The sequence below is a fragment of the Mustela putorius genome, unplaced genomic scaffold (genome assembly GCF_011764305.1).
Source record: "Mustela putorius furo isolate JIRA1106 unplaced genomic scaffold, ASM1176430v1.1 tig00003834_pilon_pilon_pilon, whole genome shotgun sequence".
NCBI classification, from domain to species: Eukaryota; Metazoa; Chordata; class Mammalia; order Carnivora; family Mustelidae; genus Mustela; species Mustela putorius.
The window spans coordinates 88,853,325-88,871,709 of NW_025421987.1; the positions used below are offsets into that span (position 1 = coordinate 88,853,325).

The 18,385-nt window shown below is 42.0% G+C and overlaps 1 protein-coding gene across 10 annotated transcripts in view; it reads left to right on the plus strand.

Moving 5' to 3' along the window:
* The window catches only part of LOC101676863 (LIM domain containing preferred translocation partner in lipoma), a 655,863-nt gene that overhangs the window by 283,109 nt on the left and 354,369 nt on the right, over window positions 1-18,385 (plus strand). The window contains exon 2 of one of the 10 annotated variants that reach the window (XM_045088093.1): window positions 13,486-13,605. The exons of the other annotated variants lie outside the window; for them this stretch is intronic. The gene's annotated coding sequence lies outside the window, so the exon portion shown is untranslated. The remainder of the gene's footprint in view (window positions 1-13,485; window positions 13,606-18,385) is intronic. 10 annotated transcript variants of the gene reach the window in all.

Sequence of the window (18,385 nt, forward strand, 5' to 3'; positions counted from 1 at the left end):
TGGTTTTGAACAGGTCACACTAAGTCCAATTTTTCTTATAATTAAAAGTAAGGTAACTGTCTACCTCTAGTAGCTAGATGAAATACAGATGGATTTGAAATTGCCAAGTTATAATGGTTGTACGGGTATTTTGATGTTTTAACTGTTACTATATAAATATAACAACAGCAGTAATCATAAGGCTTTCCCAAAAGGTTTAATTAAGAAAAATTCAAACATGGGCTTTCATAAATATTACAAATATTCTTTTCCTGTGTGGACTGCATCCTGATAACAATACTAAAACCATGATTTGTTTTTTATTTATTTTTTAAATTTTTTAAAAAGATTTTATTTATTTATTTTATAAAGAGAGTGAGAGGTAGAGACAGAGCATGAGCAGCGGGGAGGAGGCAGGGGGAGAGGGAGAAGCCGACTCCCAACTAAGCAAGGAGCCCGATGCAGGACTCAATCCCAGGACTCTGGGATCATGACTTGAGCCAAAGGTAGACACGTAAGCAACTGAGCTGCCCAGGTGCCCCCATGACTTTGCTTTTTCAAAGGAAGGAAATAAAAATCTGGTTGACAAGTTGGCTTATGGTTTTTGTAAAATACAAGGAAGGAAAAACATAAAATCGAGTTTGCCAAATGGGAAAGGACAAATCTGGTAGGAGAGGCATGTTATTCTTGAATATATGGAAAATCGTGCAAGTTCAAAAGAAAACAGGCACACCCTTCCCTTGTGTGAGAGTGATAGTGACTTGGCCCTGCCCTGGCCATATTTGAACCACTTTGGAATCTGAACTGTAATAAAGCCCAAAGTAGTATAATCACCAGAGAAGATTTTGCACTTTTTCCTCTCAGCCATGGTGAAACCTTGTGTTGCCAAGTCCAAATTATAGCTGGTAAATGGGTGTTTTTATGTAGAGATCTATTTATGTTTCCACCCAGATTTTCAGGTCAGCATCAAAAGAATGTCTACTAAGTCTGGCTATAAGAATTATAAGATTTTCAGCGCTGAAAAGGACCTTAGGGATCAGGTAGTCAGTCCCCTGGCACCAGCCGTGAGTTACAGCCTCTTTGAGGACTTGCGAAATGAATTAATTCCCTGTATTCACAAATGGGGAAACTGAGACCAAAGGAGGTGGGCATCCTCTAATCCATACCTGTGAGGAATCTTGATTTCTGGGTTTGTCCTTCCGGTTCCATCAAAAGGCCTTGCACATTGCACACGGTTTTGCTTTAGTCCTCCCCCAGCCTGTAAGGCTCTGAGTTTCAGACCAGGGGATTACAGGCACTGCTGGGGTTGTGCTTGGTGCCCTGAATTTTCGATACCTGCTAGGCACTTTTATTTTATTTTATTTATTTAGCAAAAGGCAAATATTTAGTGTCAGTAATTCTTACTTTGATAATTTTTTTTTTTTTTTGAGGAAAAAAAAAATGAATCTTGGAAATCAAATGAGGGCTTTATCTTTTCTTTTCTGTCGGGATCTGTTTGACCTCAGTACCTGTGAGGTTCGGAGCGCCAGTGGAGTGGACCCTTCTTTTGTTCATTTGTTCTTCCTTCCTTCATCATGAATTGAATAACTTTTGTAAGTCAGGTCCATACGCTAGGGATTGTGGCCTCAGATGTTGGTGTCATGGTTCTAGGGCCCTGAGTCTTGACCTTGGGACTGTATAGTATTGTTCTGATCTGATGCCATAGTTAGTTGTTGGTTCTTATTTCCACAGCTGATGGGCAGGTCTGTGGTATCACTTAGACTAGTTTCACAGGGGGAGAGTGTCTCACAGGATTTCAGGTTTACAAGGAAATTAGAGCTCATCATTTAAGTCCCTTTCTTTTTTTGGATCTCCTTATTCTTTTTCCCAGTTGAATAAAATGTTTATGGGTGACTGTTGCAGGTGACATGATTTTGGAAGATAAGGATATGCTGGATCCCATACAATGCCTCTGAACCAAGTTTGGGAGATGCACACAGACGCAGCTTTTAAACAAAGGTGTTCTGTCATAAATTACACCTTAGTTACCATGCTGTGATCAGAAGCACAGTCTAAGTCCTTAGTTGTGGTAGAGGGTGGGGGAAGTAAATTAACTGGCTGGAGAGCTACAAGGATTTTTAGAAACAGTTGCCATTGCCCTGCACTTTGATGGACGGGTAGGACCTTAATTTTTAGATGCAGGGGAATAGATCTTTCAGCAATAAAGTAAGAAAAATAGACGTATTGAAGGAAAGCACCAAGCAGTGTGATGGGCCTGCCTGCATTCCAGACTGTGGATTTTGCCCTTGATTCTGAAATCGTTGACAGTTTATTGCAGATGTTTGTTAATATTGTAGTTATAAGGGTGACATCCCCAGATCTGTTGTTGGGTGCCATGTGGTGCTTTCAGCAGCCCATCAGGCATAACCTGTTGCTTGTGGGAAACCCCGTGCAGAGAGCTCTGAGTTGTCTGGCACACTTCCTTGAGCTCTCAGGGACTTGTCTCCTGATACCCAATGGCTTTGAGTTCAGGTGCCCGGTGCTTAATGGCCACTTTTCCTAACATCTGTGCTTGCCTTTCTAGTTGATGGCTCCTCACTGCCTCTCTCTGTGAGCCCGTCCTCTGGCTTGCCTTTACTTGCTGCCTCTCCAGGGATGTGTATCTTTGGGTTTTCATCTCCCCCTTTCCACTCATCCTGGCAGGATGGCCAAGACCCCATTTGGTGCTGTTGCTCCAGCCCCTCCACCTTAGAAAACAGACTGTGATGCCTGTCACCGGTTACTCCCTGTGTTAAGAACTTCTTTCTCTTATGGAAGTGAAATTTATTTCTTTGTGACTTCTTCCCAGTGATTTTCTTCCTACCTTCTTCGAGCCAATGGCACACCTGCAGAGTGACCGTTGGGCCATTGAGGGATAAGTGAAGTCTGCCTCAAGAAGCTGATCATTAAGTCTGCTGAATGAGGTGACTTTTTTGAGGCCCAAGGGAGAACAGTGTAATGTGAGCTATGCACTGAACTTGGGCCAATGCCCAGGGTTAATTGAAAAGAGAAGGGAGAAGGAAAATCTCTGAAATCATTTATGGTCTTGTCTTAGTCTGTCTTTAAAAGTTTAAGGCCAACTCATTTCTCTTCTTAGGAAAACATTTTCAGAGCTCATTTATGTACATGGTGGATGGTGGCTTACCATCAGTTATCCGCTTATATCAGTAATAATTTTAAAGTCTCCCCTGGTATTAGCGTGGCTGGCACTGGATTCTGTGTCTCGTGACTCTCGGTCTCGTCTTCTCATGGTCATGGGTGTGGAATGACAGATGTTTACTTGTAGACCCAGAGGACTCAGGCCCACGGCCATGGCTACCTTCTTCAATGCACCCACAGAAATAGGCAGTAGGGCTTGCTTTATATGGCTTTGACATGCCCTATCGTAGAGATCCTTCCTTCTGCTGCCTGAGAGTGCACTGAGGAAGCGGGGGGCCGGGTCAAAAAGAAGATCCAGGCAGTAATGGTGAAGAGGAGAGGCAATGTCCAGTCCTGCTAGAACAAACCAGAAATGGTCACAAGCTCTAATCCACTCGGCACTCGGAAGTGCTTATCCTTTCTGCACAGTGAGAGGACAGGAGTATTTCGATCCTTGAGAACAGACTGAAGGAGTGATTGAGGTGCTTCCTGACCCTTTCCCGTGTTTCCTGGGCCTCGGGTTAGCAAGCCCTTGTTGGTTTGTAGGGTTGTTTGTGACCCCAGCAACAGCAGTAGCTTCACAGCACTCTCCTCTTTGGTCTGTGCTGGGAGGCCAGTGTGTATTTAGTGGGACCTGGAGGTGCTTGGGTTTTGGTTAGTAGGACTTTCTACAAGTAAATTTCAAAGGTTTTCTGTTTGCTTTTCTCTCCGCATCATCATCTCATTGGGTGTCCCGATGAGCCAGGAGAGAGATTTTTGGTGTCTGGACTTAAAAGCGCTTCTTTGAAAGTAGCAGGCGTAGAGCCCCGAGGGTGTATTTTAGTATTTCATTTAGCAATTTGAACCTTTTTCATGGAATGTCATAGTTTTCTCTGCCTTTTTCTTAAGGACCTATTTTAAAGAGGTAAACCTGTTCCTGGGGATCAGGAGTCGAGTGTGTACACACACACACACACACGCACACGCTCTTTCACACTTATCAACCCAATTACCATGGCCCCCACCACCTTCTAGTGACCTAGGGCATCCATATGCTTTCTGCAGGGAAGGTCTTGAGGAATAGCCAGGCAAGAGCCCTCCAGGGAGATGGGCTGTGGTCAGTAATGCTGTAGGTCAGGGTAACCAAGGAGGTCAGGTTTGCTCTAGCTCTTGAGCTTCTGAATGGGGAGTAATTGACCCTATTTGCATATTTCAGAAAATGTTCTTTGCCTGGAGGCAAGTGAAGGAACTGCAGTTGGTCCTTGTTTCTCCCATCAATAATCCTGGTAGTTTCTTCAAAGCTCTAATATGCCTAGTTATATATTTTTTAAAATGTGCTTTGTCTCTTAATGTAAATGAAGCAAACAGTATAGATCAAGTATTTTCCATCATGTTTCTCTGTCAAATTAAAATTAGGATCTCTACACCATGTGAGGTTTGAGCGTTCTTCCTGGTGCATCCAAACGGTTAGTAATATAATTTGGAGAACATTCTCTAATATTTTAAACATCATAACTCAGCCTGTTTTGAAGGGATCATTTCTCACATTAAATTGTATCACCACGTTATTAATAACTTATAACTTTTACTTGTTTATGGCAGTGTCTTGTTTGCTGTTTCTCTTTCTTGAATTCATATCCTGATTCTTTTTTATTTTTTTCCCTGCCATTAGTACTTTATCAAGTAATTTTTTTGGGGAGGGAAGCCTACATGAATGACCTAGCTCCTGAGTTTTTATATATCTGAAAATGATTTATTTTTGCCTTTACATTTAAGTAAAAGTTTGGCTGCAGATAGAATTCGAGGGTCAAATTTCCTTTATCAGTATTCTGTGAAGATTTCTATACTGTCACTATAGTATCATTTAGCATTGCAAGTGAGAAATCTGATCCCAGTCTGTTCCCTCCTCCCCATCCAAGTTTATGAACTTCTCTTCGTTGGATCTGCCAGCCTTATTTGTAGGAGTCTGTGGTTTCCCCGCCTTGCACCTGGGCTTAGGTCCCTACCCACCCCAGCATTTCCACTCATCATTCAGTGTATTTATTTGATAGGAAGAGTTCAGTTTTTAATTTAGCTAGGAGGGGTTTTCTTAAGTTACTGCCGTTTTCTTTCTTATGGAACCCCCGTTTTATCATTTTGGATTTCTTTTCCATTCTTCATGTTGGTATTCTTTTTCAGTAGTTCTGCCTCTGGAAGAACCCCCTCGGCTTGCTTCCTTTCTTTCTTTTTTAATGTTTTGTAGAGATGGTCTGCTCCTGACTTGGAAATGCTATATCCACCTGAATTAGAAAAGGGAATGTGGTGGGAGTGGCTCTGGATCTGCAGTTCTGGTAGACCTCCCTACTGTGTACTCGAAACTTTACCTCCCTACTGTGTACTCCAAACTTTATGTTTTACCTTGATCAGGAAGATGTGGTCCTTTGAATAATGTGGTGACCACAGAGTGGGTGTCTGCATCTGGTCTTCACCTTCTGTGTGTAATTAGGGGGGATAGGCTAATGAAATGGTTTGCCTTGGATGCACAGACCAAGAGCAGCCCAGCAAGCTCTGCTGGAGCCCTCAAAGCTATGTATGTCTGAGCTTCAAGGATCCCCTGGCAGGTAGCAAATCCCCAGTTGCCCTTGTCACATAGATGCTGAGTGAGGGCAGCAGCCAGTTGTGGGGGGTGGGGCAGGGTCTCTGGTGAGTTCCCCAGGCTTATCTGTTCCCTCCCTCACTATCCCCCCCCCCATGCATCTCAATGACTATGTTACCCGAAGTATCAGGGAATGTGGCAAAGAACTTTTTATTAGAAGGATGAACTCACTAAGTGATTTTACTGCTGTTATGACATTCTGTACTCCAAACATTCTTTCCCAAGAGGCTCCCCACCCCCTCACCCTTCTTGTTGTGACAGCTCAGAGTCAGCTATTAAAGTCAGGTGTTGCTACCTTTTGTTTTTTTATCTCAAGCTCACTCTCATGCCCTCTAGGGCTTCATCAGGAAGAGCCCTCCTTGGTTGCATCATCTAAACCAAGTCAAGCTCTAGGGATAACCTAGTATGTTGGGGAACAGGGTCACCATAGGGTCCAGACACCGGGCCCCTCGCTTACTAGCTGTATGCTGATGGGCATGCTATTTAACTTTTTCCGCACCTCAGTTTGCTCATCTGTAAACTGGGCAGTTATTGAATCTAACTGTTCGGATTGCTGTGGAGTTTCAAAGAGATGATGCACGTAGACAGTATTGTATGTGCCTGACATATCCCAGTGCTTAGAAAATGTTTTCTGTTGATGTCATCACTTTTGGGCAGTTCTGGGCTAGCTGGCCTCTGTGCTGAGTTCTGGAACAGTTGTCAATGTCTTTGGTTTGCTTCCCTAAGGTTCACTGGTGACCCCACTCCTTACTCCTGTATATGCTTGGGGATTTGGGGCCTTTTGCTAAAGATGCACTTCCATAAACTCCATCTGTAAAATGAATGATTGGATTAACTCATCTTTTTAGGTTTCTTTTAGCTCTAAAATTCACTGCTTTAGTAATAAAATATCACCTCTTTATAACTTGACAGTGATTTACAAATCGCAGAATACTTTATTTGTCTTATCTGATCTTCACATAAAAAAAAAAAAACAAAAATATTTTAACCAATTAAAAAAAAATTGAGGTCCAAGTTGTTGAGGCGACTTTTTTAGATCTCACAAGTGTCATGGAAGCAGTGATTTATTTTTAAATGGACAAAAACAAAAACAAAATGTATTTTGGGGACTTTTAAGCCTCTTGGCTTAGTATCAGTTCCCTTACAAATGAGAGAAGGCAGATCATTTTGAATTCTCAAAAAGCAGCCAAAGTCATCAACAATATGTGTTCATGGATGGTGGCCAGGGGCCACTGAGATAGCTTTCTGTGAGGTTCTTTAGTGGAAATAAGCCACATCTTCCATCCTACACGTCAGCATATTCTCTGACAAACCCCTCACAGATTGTACCATGTTCTTCTTATCCATGGATTTGGTAAAAGGCTCTGTTGGGCTCCCAAATCCTTTAGTTCCTTAGTAATTTACATAATCCACTCAACATGGGCACAAAACAACTTGATCTGAAATTAGGGGTGAAAGAGGGAGTAGAAGATGCCAAGTCTGAAAACCCAGGGCATTAACTCAGATTTTATTTTCGAAGCTCTCAATGTTTGGGGGAGATTTTCTCTGCATAACTGATTTTGCTCGATCCATTCAAAAGTCAAGTATTCATGCATCCCAACTAGATAATTTACAGTGTGTTATCGCGTGCAATACTTATACTAGTTTTGAGGGGTTCCACTCTTAACATTTTTATCCTTTGCTTTTGTGAGTTTGACCTGTCCAAGGCCTACAAATTCCGTAAATTCCAAACTGGACTTGGAGTGTCTTTTGTCTTGTTTTTAAATAAAAGATTTTCATACACTTGATCTCACTTGAGCCTTTAAATAACTTATGAAATGGGAAGGGTAGGGATAATCTCCGTCCGGTGCAAGTGAAGGAGCTGAGGCTCAGGGACGCTAAGTAATATTCTAGGTTTCCATGGTATTAAGTGTCCCAGGCAGGGATCAAACCCTGAGTCCTGTCAGTCCATTCCATTTCTCCCCCACCTCGCTCTCTCTCTCTCTCTCTCTCTCTCGCCATCACTGCTTTATTGTTACTTTTCTATTATATTCCTTTTTGATGAAGGGCACAAAACACCAATTGTCACCTTCCTCACCACATACTCAGAATTTGGAATCTCTTCCTCTTATGACTTGTGCTGTAGAATTCTCTAGGGCAGTATTGTCTTCAGCCTCCGTTTTATCCCTCCTCCCCCCAATAGTCTGTATCATTGTGGATTATAAGAATGTTCTTTGGTATTAAAATATTGGAAAGAGGGGTGCCTGGGTGGCTCAGTCGGTTAAGTGCCAGACTCTTGATTTCTGCTCAGGTCATGATCTCACGGTGCTGAGATCCAGCCCTGTCTTGAACTCTGTGCTCAGTGGTGAGTCTGGTGGAGAATCTCTCTCCCTCTCCTTCTGCCCATCCCCCACTCAAATAATAAATAAATCTTTAACATATGGGGAAGATGTTTACAAACCTTTCAAATGGAATTCTTTCCACAATTTTTTGTTTGTTTTTATATTTATTTTACCAATAAACTTTAGTGAAGATAACAATTTTTATGATATTGGAAAATGAGTAAAATCGGTGGTACCTGGTATAGATCAACTGTTTCTTTGGCAGTTTTTTGAAAGGGGAGATGGGAGTAACACACGACAGATGAATTCACATGATAAGAAGTGTGATTTAGCTGTATTTTTAGAAGTACAGAATTTGGCTAATGAGCCACTCACCCCAATAAAACAAAAGGGAGGGAGGGAGAGAGAGAGAGAGAGAGAGAGAGAGAACAAGCACTCTGGAGGCATAAGGGTAGTCAGAGCCCTTTCTTTGACCATAATTTCTGTTGTTCCTTCCAGTGCTTAAAACAGTCTGTCTCTGCCCACCTTCTGTTTTGAATCCTTCATGATATATCACGATGATATGTGATCTGGGGCAGACTATCCCTAAGAACCAAGTCTCCGTTTCTTTAGCCATAAACTAGTATGATGCTTCCTATCTTCTGCTTTTGTTTTGTTTTGTTTTTAAATGATTGCATAAAAATAAGCCATTTGATAGCACTTTCTAAAGTAGCAATTATAGAATTTACGTTAAAAGTACTTTTTTTGGGGGGGGTAATACTGTTTCAACATCTTTGAGCTTTCATTCTAACTCTTAACAATTATATAACCTCTACATTTAGAGCAGTACATTTACTACATGGCCTTTCAGTGTTGTAGTCAATGTCATGGTGGGTATCGAGAGGAGAAGGGACAACTGTCGCTTGGGCAGCCCTCGCTGACTCATGAGCATTTAAGAGTTAGGGTTCTGACTTCGAAAGACCTGTCTGAGAGCTTCATAGAGCACCTGGCTGGCTCAGGCTTAGATAGTCCAGAAAGAGATGATCAAACAAGTAAATAAAAAACCTGGCCGCCACAAGAGTCTTTCACGGTGCACATTCAGGAGACTTCATTACTTTTATGACTATTTTATGTCAAACCATTTTGTGAGTCAAAATGTGCCTGGAGGATTGTTTTCATTTCCTTTTCACCTGTTGAGAGTCGTACAGTGTCACTTTAGTCATTCTTTCCTGACCCTGTGGGGATAGAGACCAGTTTTGGGCCATGGCAACTACAGAGAGGTATTTTCATGGAGTTACAGATTCATTAAATGAGTCTGTCTTGGCCTTCTCTCCAATCCTGCCATGTTTCTGTAAACTGGGACTTAAGCCATAGTCTCAGCATTGACTGAAGTCATTTCAATGCTACCGAAATGGCCGTTTCCACGTTTGCTGTGCCCTCTGATCCCCCAGTGACTGTTCTTTTTCTGACGTCCTCTACCTCTTTCAGGAAGGTAACACTTGATTTGAACCTCCTCACTTCCTCCCTCAATTTTCACAACAGAGAACTCCCTGAGTTCCCCTTCTGGATCTGTGATGATTCCTTTTCTCTCTCTTGTACCAGATCCCCCTTCATTTTTTTCATCTCCCCCTAAATTTAGGTGTCCACTCAGTGTTCTCCCTTTTGACCTCCTGTCTTTTCTCAGTAGAAGTCATCACTCTAATAGAGTCAGCTTTGATCTCTTATTTAATGACTTGAACTGGTTATGACTTTTTTCCTTAGACAAGCATTGTGCCATTTGTCATAGAGTCTTTCCACATTGAAAACCTGTCTCTTCACCTTCGTTATATCCCAGAGCTACTCATCGTCTTAGCCCAAGACTTCCACGTTGTTAAAAATACCACCATATTTTCTGTTCTTCCAAATTCAAAACTCTGGTCATTGCTGGTATGTCTTACTTTTTTTTTTTTAATATATCTGTTACGAACATCTCATATTTTTTGGTTCAAAAAGAACTGTCAGGTTTGCTCTCATCTCTTATTTTCCTATTCATTGTCCTAGCTTCTTCCTTCTCTGAAACATAATAGACTCATTGCTTTGATTCTTTTTTTTTTTTTTAAGTTTTTGTTGTTGTTTTTCTTTTCCAGCTGCATATCCCTAACCAATTAGTCTTCAAAAAATGATATCTTCTTCCTTTGGCTTTTAATTGTTTGCCACATTAAATTTCTTTTCTTGGTTGATTTTCAGAGTATTCTCTGACCTCCCTGACCCTTTAAAGCACACCTCCTCTCCCACTGGGCTCTTTGCAGTCTTTGCTCTTGTGAGACAGATGCCTTCAGTGTCAGCTTCCCATGCTGAGTTAATCTTCCTTGTTGTCTTTCTTGCTGCCTGAAACATCCTCATTTCTCACCTGATGAGAAATCCTTCCCATTTTGAACAGCCAGATTCAAACCTGACTTTCTTCCCTGTAGCTTCTGATACCCCCCCACCTCGCCACAGTCCCTCCCTTCAGTTTTCCCAGACTCTGTTGACTGGATAACGTGGAGTTGTGACGTGACCTCAGGTTACGGTGCCAGGAAGCTGTGCTCTGTTGCTAACCAGTTGTGTGACACATCTTCACGTGCAGAATGGGAATCATGACACGTTCTTAGAAAGTTATTTTGAGGATTAATTAAGGGAAGGAGTATAGAGGATCCAGTAGTGTCTGGTTCATACTCATGGCTACAATGAATCAGTTAATGATGTCTCATTTTTCTGCCATTTGATACATGTTTCTTTGTGACTGATATAATTATATTATGTACATTAATACTGCCTCCAAACTATATATTAAAAAGGCCAGAGTTAAACTATGACATGGAAGAGATCTGTAGAAATTATTGAATATCACAAATCACAGGGACTCAGATTTGAAAGGGTTCTAATCCTGCCCCTCTTTCTTGTGAAGAGGAAATGAGGGGAGGGCTAGATTTTTTAAGCAAACCACCCAATGTGACCTTTAGTATGAGATCTGGTCTTAGCACCAGCTGGAGGGTTCTGGATTCAAAGGCTTAAACTCATTCAGTTATCCTCTTGTTTATTCCCCTTTTAGAAATGAGCTGAAGGCTGGGTCATGGTTCATATTCCTATATCATCCATAGTCTGTATCTCATTGAGGGATATCTGGATGATGTTTGTGGACTGATTGATTGAATCAGTCATTCTTTGTCTTGGCAATAGGAATTTTCTGGAAACATCTACAGAATATGCACTATACACAGGCTTATCGCTCTTTTGATGCTTTTGATGCTGTTGTAAACAAACAAAACTGTTCAACATGTACCACTTCTGTGTACTGGCTCAGGGTGGTGGGGAAAGGAAGCGAGAGAGGAAGTTATATACATCTTGAGCCAATCAAGCTTTCCTATTTTTAGTCTTTGCTACTGTTTGGAAAGTACAGCCCCTGTTCATGGCAGGCTGGTATGCATTTCCTCAGTGCCATTTCAAAAAGGGGAAAAATAAATATGGGAATTTTTTGTAGTGAAAATAGTTACTCAGTGAAATCACAGAAGTTCCTTCTTTTTCTCTTGATGAAACCTCAAACCCACTAGGCACACAGTCCTCAACCTCAACTATGCATGTCGGAGGCTCACACAGAGCAGGAGACTGGAGTCAGCAAACCCTCTGAGAGCAAGATGTGCCGGGGTGCCTACGAGAGACAGGACAGGGAAGGCGGGGGACGGGATGGCAACGCTCCTTCTTGATCAGTGGCTGGCTTGGCTGGCTGCCAAATGTCCCCTGGAGAAAGTTGAACCCTGAATCGCAGAGACCCAGCTTTATAGCCCTTGCTTTAGCTCTTCCTTCTGCCTGAGTATCTCTCTCTGTCTTCCCGTCACCCTTTCTGCTCTCTCTTTGGTAAAAATTCCCGGACCATCTTACAGCCACTCCCCTAATTCAACTAGATGGATTCCTTCTCTTTCATAGTTTAGAGGACAGTTTGGGGGATTTTCCCCAATCATCAGAGAATGATAACCTTACAAAGGAGAGTGAAGTGACCTGATCTCCATTCAGATGGATTTCTGCAGTGTAGCAGGACTTGACTGTGGGAAGTGCCAATGGTAGAATGGCTTGGAGTTGACCGCAAGAATCTGATGAGGTCGGTGAGGGCCTGAACCGGGGCCGGGGCCAACACCCCTGAGAAGGGGAGCTAGAGTCCAGAGCCATATGGAGCAAGGGAGGGCAGGTATGGGAAAGGGAGCAGTCCCAGAGGACTGCAGCATCCTGCCTTTCTTCAGGGGACAGAGATTTGCCTCCTGCCCTTGTGTTTGCCAAATGGGAGGATCCTCTGAAAAATGGGTGCTCTGAGGCAAGTGTGATAGAACTTTCCTAGAGGAAACGCGGATGCTGCAGAGCGAAGATTGCCCTTGTTAATGAGAGGGTCTGTGCTGTCTCTAGACATAAACAGCTCTGCCTAGATCAGATTGTGGCAGCCGGGTGAGAAGAACACAGCGCTGTAATTAATGCTAATTGTGGATATTGCTGTATTGTTGTCATTGTTTTTTAATTGAATATGTATTAAGCTCCAACAGGGTGCTGTGAATAATGCCAATTTATAGTTGATTTATCAGAACACTTAGAAGACTTTATAAACACCAATAAATGGGAACTCATAGCACCCCTTCGAGGTGGTAAGTGCTGTTGCCATTTCCACAAGTGAAGAAAAGTGAAGGAGACTGTGTTTGCTCCGTTGGCACTGTGGGTGAGAACAGAGTGCTGTCGGATGAGAGACAAGCATTTTCCCTGTCCCCGGGAACTGGGTTAGCATACATTAGTGAAGAATTCTCCTTCAGTGCGTTCAGAGTTGTGGGATTTTAATTAAATTGTTCCAGTTATTGTTAGCACTGCATTAGCACCAGGCAACCAAATTCTAGGCCAGCAGATTTCAAATTTCATGTGAAAAAGAATTGGGGGAGGGATGAAAGGCTCGTCAAGTGCAGACGGCTAGGCCCCGCTCCCCAGGGTTCTGATTTTGGTAAATCTGGGAAGGGGACTAAGCATTTTTCCTTTGAATGCGTGTCTGAGATGCTCTTATCCTCAGAGGAGGCTCAGCCTCCCTTCAGAACCCCAGCCTTTTTCTTCTTGAGAGATCCATCTTCAGCCCCCCAGGTCTAGCCTCAGTCTGAGACCAAGGCTTTCCATTTAGTGTCTGTAGGGTCTGCTAGAGCTCACCTGGTATAATCCTGCAACGTTCTCACTTACAGAACACACAACTAGCTGGTGTTTATAGGAGACGTACAGTCCATTTGCCATTATGCCGGGCATGCCATTTCTGGGACCTTATCCCATGGGGTTTTCAGAATGTCCCTGTGGGGTTTGTACTATGATTCCCCGATTTTGTAGGAGGACATAAAACTGAGAGGGGACGTGACTGGCTCAAAAAACATCTCACGACTTTCAGTCCTTTTCATTTAAATCCAGGCAAGGGCCCGGGGTCCACTTTGAACCACGGATGGGAACAGAACCCCCAAATCGGTTTAAGTGGAATTTATCATAAAGAAAAGAGTTCCCACTGGAAGAGGAGAGACCAGGGAAGGAAAGGTAGGGGCGGCCAATCCTGATCTTTCTTATTCCTTGGTTATTTGTCCTGGTTCTGTAACGTCACCTGGGTAGTGCGTTATTGCTGAGTAAATGGTATCTGTTTGACCGGGGCTTGATTCTTCTGTGAACAAGGAAACGTCTCTCAGGAAAGCCCGAGATGAGATGTGAGCAGAGTTCTGGAGTCAAGAAGGGCTTTTAAAGTGGAGATGAGAATGGTGAGGCTGGGGACAGCATCGTTCCTCACTTCATATCCTTCCCGCTTTCTATAGAGGAAACTACACCTTCTCGGAGAGCTCAGTTAACTTGTATTTCCAAGGATGGAGACACAAATGCCTGCTGTCTCGTGGATTCACATTCATTCCCCATGAAGGGGAAACCAGCAGCTTCCTGATATAGTCCCGTACTTACTTTTTTATCAATGGCAAACTTTTTTTTATAAAAATAGGAATTCCTGCTAGGAGCATCGTTAATGTAAATTGTCTGTGCACCGCCTAAAATATATGTGATTCATACCACGTGTTTGTTCCCACATCAGCGCTGCGTCCCTAGATACAGCCACTCCTGCCCACCTTCTCTGAGTCACGGGGACATGCTTACCCTTTGGCGGGCCAGGGTCCCATCTTGCAGTCCCGGGACACCTGCATTTTCTGACCATAGCCCATCCTCTGAGTCTGCTCTTCCTTTATTTTTACCTAAAATAACCTTTGTATTTGCCGAAGGCTGGGACATGCCCTGTGCACCTCTGGTGTCTATGCTCTTATGGTAAATATCTTAAGGATCTTTTCTCCATTCAAGATCTTCTCAGTTCTCTCAGAGTCCATGTAGCCTTTTCCGATCTCTCTAATTTGTGCTCTGGCATCGTGATTTCATATCCTTCAATACTTACCTGCCTGTATTCAGCTCCAAGGTATATTTATTTGTGGATAAGCAAACTTTTCTAATGGAATTGTAAGCACTTGGAAGGCAGAGAGCCTTTTTTTTTTGGTTTAAATTCCTGTCCTTCATATCAGTGGGGCCTGAATATTTGTAAATATTTCTGAAAAAGTGGATGAAAATTTTACTATATGAGGAAATAGAAGGTGAAAGAGATGATGGGACCTTGGCTTTTTTAACTGTACTTAACAGCCATAACCTAATTCACAGTGACCTGATAGGATAATCACAGTTTGATGCTTGAAGGGAAGACATTTCCAGCCTGGTGTCATGGAAGAGCCTGAGCTTGGCGCAAAATGTCTAAGTCCTAGATTTTAATTCTTACATTTTTGGAAAATTCTTCTGACCTGTTGTATCCTTTTTTTTGTAAAACAAGAATCCTATTTGTCAATCTCTAGGTTTTTTTTTTTTCCATAAACAGGAAACTGCCTGAGCAATGCAATGAGAAATATTTATGCAAGTGCCTTTCTAAACTCAGCTACTTCTCTGTTGATGATGACAGTGCAGAGGGGGCTATGATTTCCTTTCCCAATGTTCCCGGCAGTAATGGCGTCCCAGGCTATGCACAGTGGATGGAGTGGCCGTGAGGACTAGTGATGATACTACCTCATAGGCCATTTCCCAGAACCATCTTTGAACAGCTTGACCAAGATAAAGTGATGAACAGATTTGGGACAATGATTAGGGAGAGGATGCCTCTTTTATTATTAGAAAATATGATTCCTTACATTTTAGGTAAACCTCCCTCTTCATATCTTATCCATTTCTCGCCTCTGAGGTAAGAGGTAATGTGTGTGTTTTGTCTTGTTCTCTCCTGCCTGCTTGCTAGGACATTGTCATCCTTCCCTATCTTGCTCCCTTTCTTTGGATCAGCTGCTGGCTCTCCAAACAATGTAACATAGGCAAATTCCTTTATAAAGTTGCTATCCATGACCCTACTTTTGAAATGGGTGTTTCGAATTGTGTCTTGTTAGTAGCTGCTCTCTATCTTCTGTATTTTCAACTACCAAAGTACACTTAAACTAAATGGAAACAGAGTAATTTGGTTCCAGTAAGTGGCTGTAAGTGAGAAAAAATATATCAACAATAATGAATAACTTAAAATTCCTTTTAATGGTAGGTAGATTGTACTTATGCAACTGTGTTGGAATAACAGAACTTTTAAATCAGAAGAAACCATAAAGATCTAGTTTAAACCCATCATGTTGCTGGTGAGCAAATGTAAGGTTAGAAGGAAAGAAGTGATTGGCCTAGTGTCACCAGAATGAATTATGGCAGACCCAAGATGGAATGCCTAGTTTACTGCTTCTCAACTCTCCTCACCCCCCCGCCCCCATCCCATCTGCCTTCCTGTTCACAAAAGAGAATTCTCTGGTTGTTCTGGGTAAGTAATCAGGATCACTTTTCTGGCCCTAAATAGTCAGTCATCTTCTGACATTAGCAGAAGTGGTAAGTTTCACAGAAGAAAATTGTAATACCGACTTCTTTTACTTGATAATTTTGAGTTTTGAGTGGGAAGACTAGGACCAGGGGGCATTGATTATTCAGGTCACCCTGTTCCATCATTATCACTTGGCTCTTTGACCAACAGCAAATCACTTAAGCTCTCTGGTTCTTTGTTTCCTTTTTGATACAACATGGCATCATAATAGAAGTTAAGTGAGATTCTTCCTGTCTCCAATGTCTGTGAATGTAAGTATCTCCACACATTCTGAAATCTCCATTCTAGGAATTTCTGTAGCTCATATTTGCACCCATGTGTCAGTATTTTATTCTGAACTGGCTCAAGGATGACTCTTCTTCCTTCATTTTCTTGATCTGGTCCCAACATTGAACTGGAAATCCTTGGGGACTGCTTCTGCTCCTGTCTTCTGTGAAGTTTCTTCATCTGGAAGGTGGGACAAGGGTGACTTTCTCTTTATATCATAGGCTCCTAAGAACAACAGTTGAAATAATTTATGAGCTACCGCTTTGGAGAAGATGTTTCCTAGTAAAGGATGTTCAGAGTCTAGTCCTTTCCAACCCCTTCACTAAATTGTTATCTCAGATATCTAAATCACTTCTTTGGGGCACTTTTATGATATTTCAATGAAAATGTTGGAATGACTCCTCAAATCTCCATTCCAGTTCTTGTATTTTATAAGCCCAAGTTACCCTTTTCATGCTAATCATCTAAAATCTAGTCACACTTTGCCTATACATCCTTTATTGGCAAGTCGTGCTAGATGGTGCTTAGCCATAGAATCCCTACTGCCAATGTGTAAGAGAATATCCCCCTCCTCCGCTTGGTTGGCATGCCCCTTGTGTTTTGGTTCTGGCTATCTGACATGGGATGCTTCAGTGGGAACTGAATACTTGCTGCCTTGGTTTTTTGATGTTGGTCTCTTTTTGAGGGGTCATGAAAGGATTCAGGAAAAAAGGTTGGAGGACGATGAGCTGATACAGAATGATAACATCAAATTTCTAAGTATTCACACATTTGCTTTTGGTTACTTCTATTATGTGATGGAGGAATGTGAAAAAGTAGCTTCTGATATTTATCGAGCCTTAACTTACTGACTGCATCGTATCAAAATGCAAAAGAAGAAAACCATCTTCCATAAAGTTTTAAAGCAAAATCAGTAGCAAAAAAAAATCTGGCATGACCTGTTTTCTACTGCGTATTTTCTACAGTGAGAAGCAACAATACTTCAGTTTGTTCATTTAATTCACAGGTTCAAACTATTTTTTGTTCTCCCCCTGCCACGCCTCAAATTAAAGTTTCCTTAATGGAAAATCAAAGTGTTTCTTTTTTCTCTGCCTTTTAAAACTTGTACTTGCATTATTTTGTATTAATTGTATTATGCAAAGCATTTCTGGGAAAGTTTCCCTGATCCCAGATGACTTTCTGGATACCTTTATAAATATTTCAACGGGATGTATAGCATACCTGGTCCTTTACAGATATTGGTTTTTTCTGTTTGTTTATTTGTTTTGTTTTTGTTTTTGTTTACAAATTAAAGGTTTGTGGTAACCCTGCATTGAGCACATTAATTGGTGCCATATTCCTGCCAGCATTTGGTCACTTTCTGTCTCTGTCACTTTTTGGTATTTCTGTAATATTTCAGATGTTTCATTATTATTATATTTGTTATGGTGATCCGTGACCAGTGATCTTTGATATTCCTGTTGTTTTGGGGTACCATGAACCAGAGTCATAGAAGAGGACAGACTTCGTCCATCCATGCGTGTGTTCTCACTGCTCCACAGACCGATCACCCCCCTGTCTCTCTCCCTCTCCTTGAGCCTCCCTGTTCTCTGAGACTCAATAATATTGCAATTAGTCCAGTTAACAAGTCTACAGTGACCTCTAACTGTTCAGGTGAAAGGCAATGTTCACCTCTTTCATCTTAACTCCAAAGCTAGAGATGATTACGCTTAATGCGGGAGGCATGTTGAAAGCCAAGCTAGGCTGAAAGTTAGGCCTTTGGACCAGTTAGCCCAGTTGTGAATGCAGTAAAGTGAAGCACAATAAAATCCTCGAAGAAAATTAAGAGTGCTACTCCAGTGAATATGCGAATGATAAGAAAGCAAAACAGGCTTATGGCTGATGGAGAGGAAAAATTCAATGGTCTGGATAGAAGATCAAACCAGCCACAACATTCCCTTAAGCAGAAGCCTCATCCAGAGCAAGTCCCTAACTTCATTCAGTTCTGTGCAGGCTGAGAGAGATAAGGAAGCTGCAGAAGAAAAATCTGAAGGTAGCAGGGGTTGATTCATGAGATTAAGGAAAGGAGCCATTTCCAGAACATAAAAGTACAAGGTAAAACAGCAAGTGCTAATGTAGAAGACACAGCAAGTTCTCCAG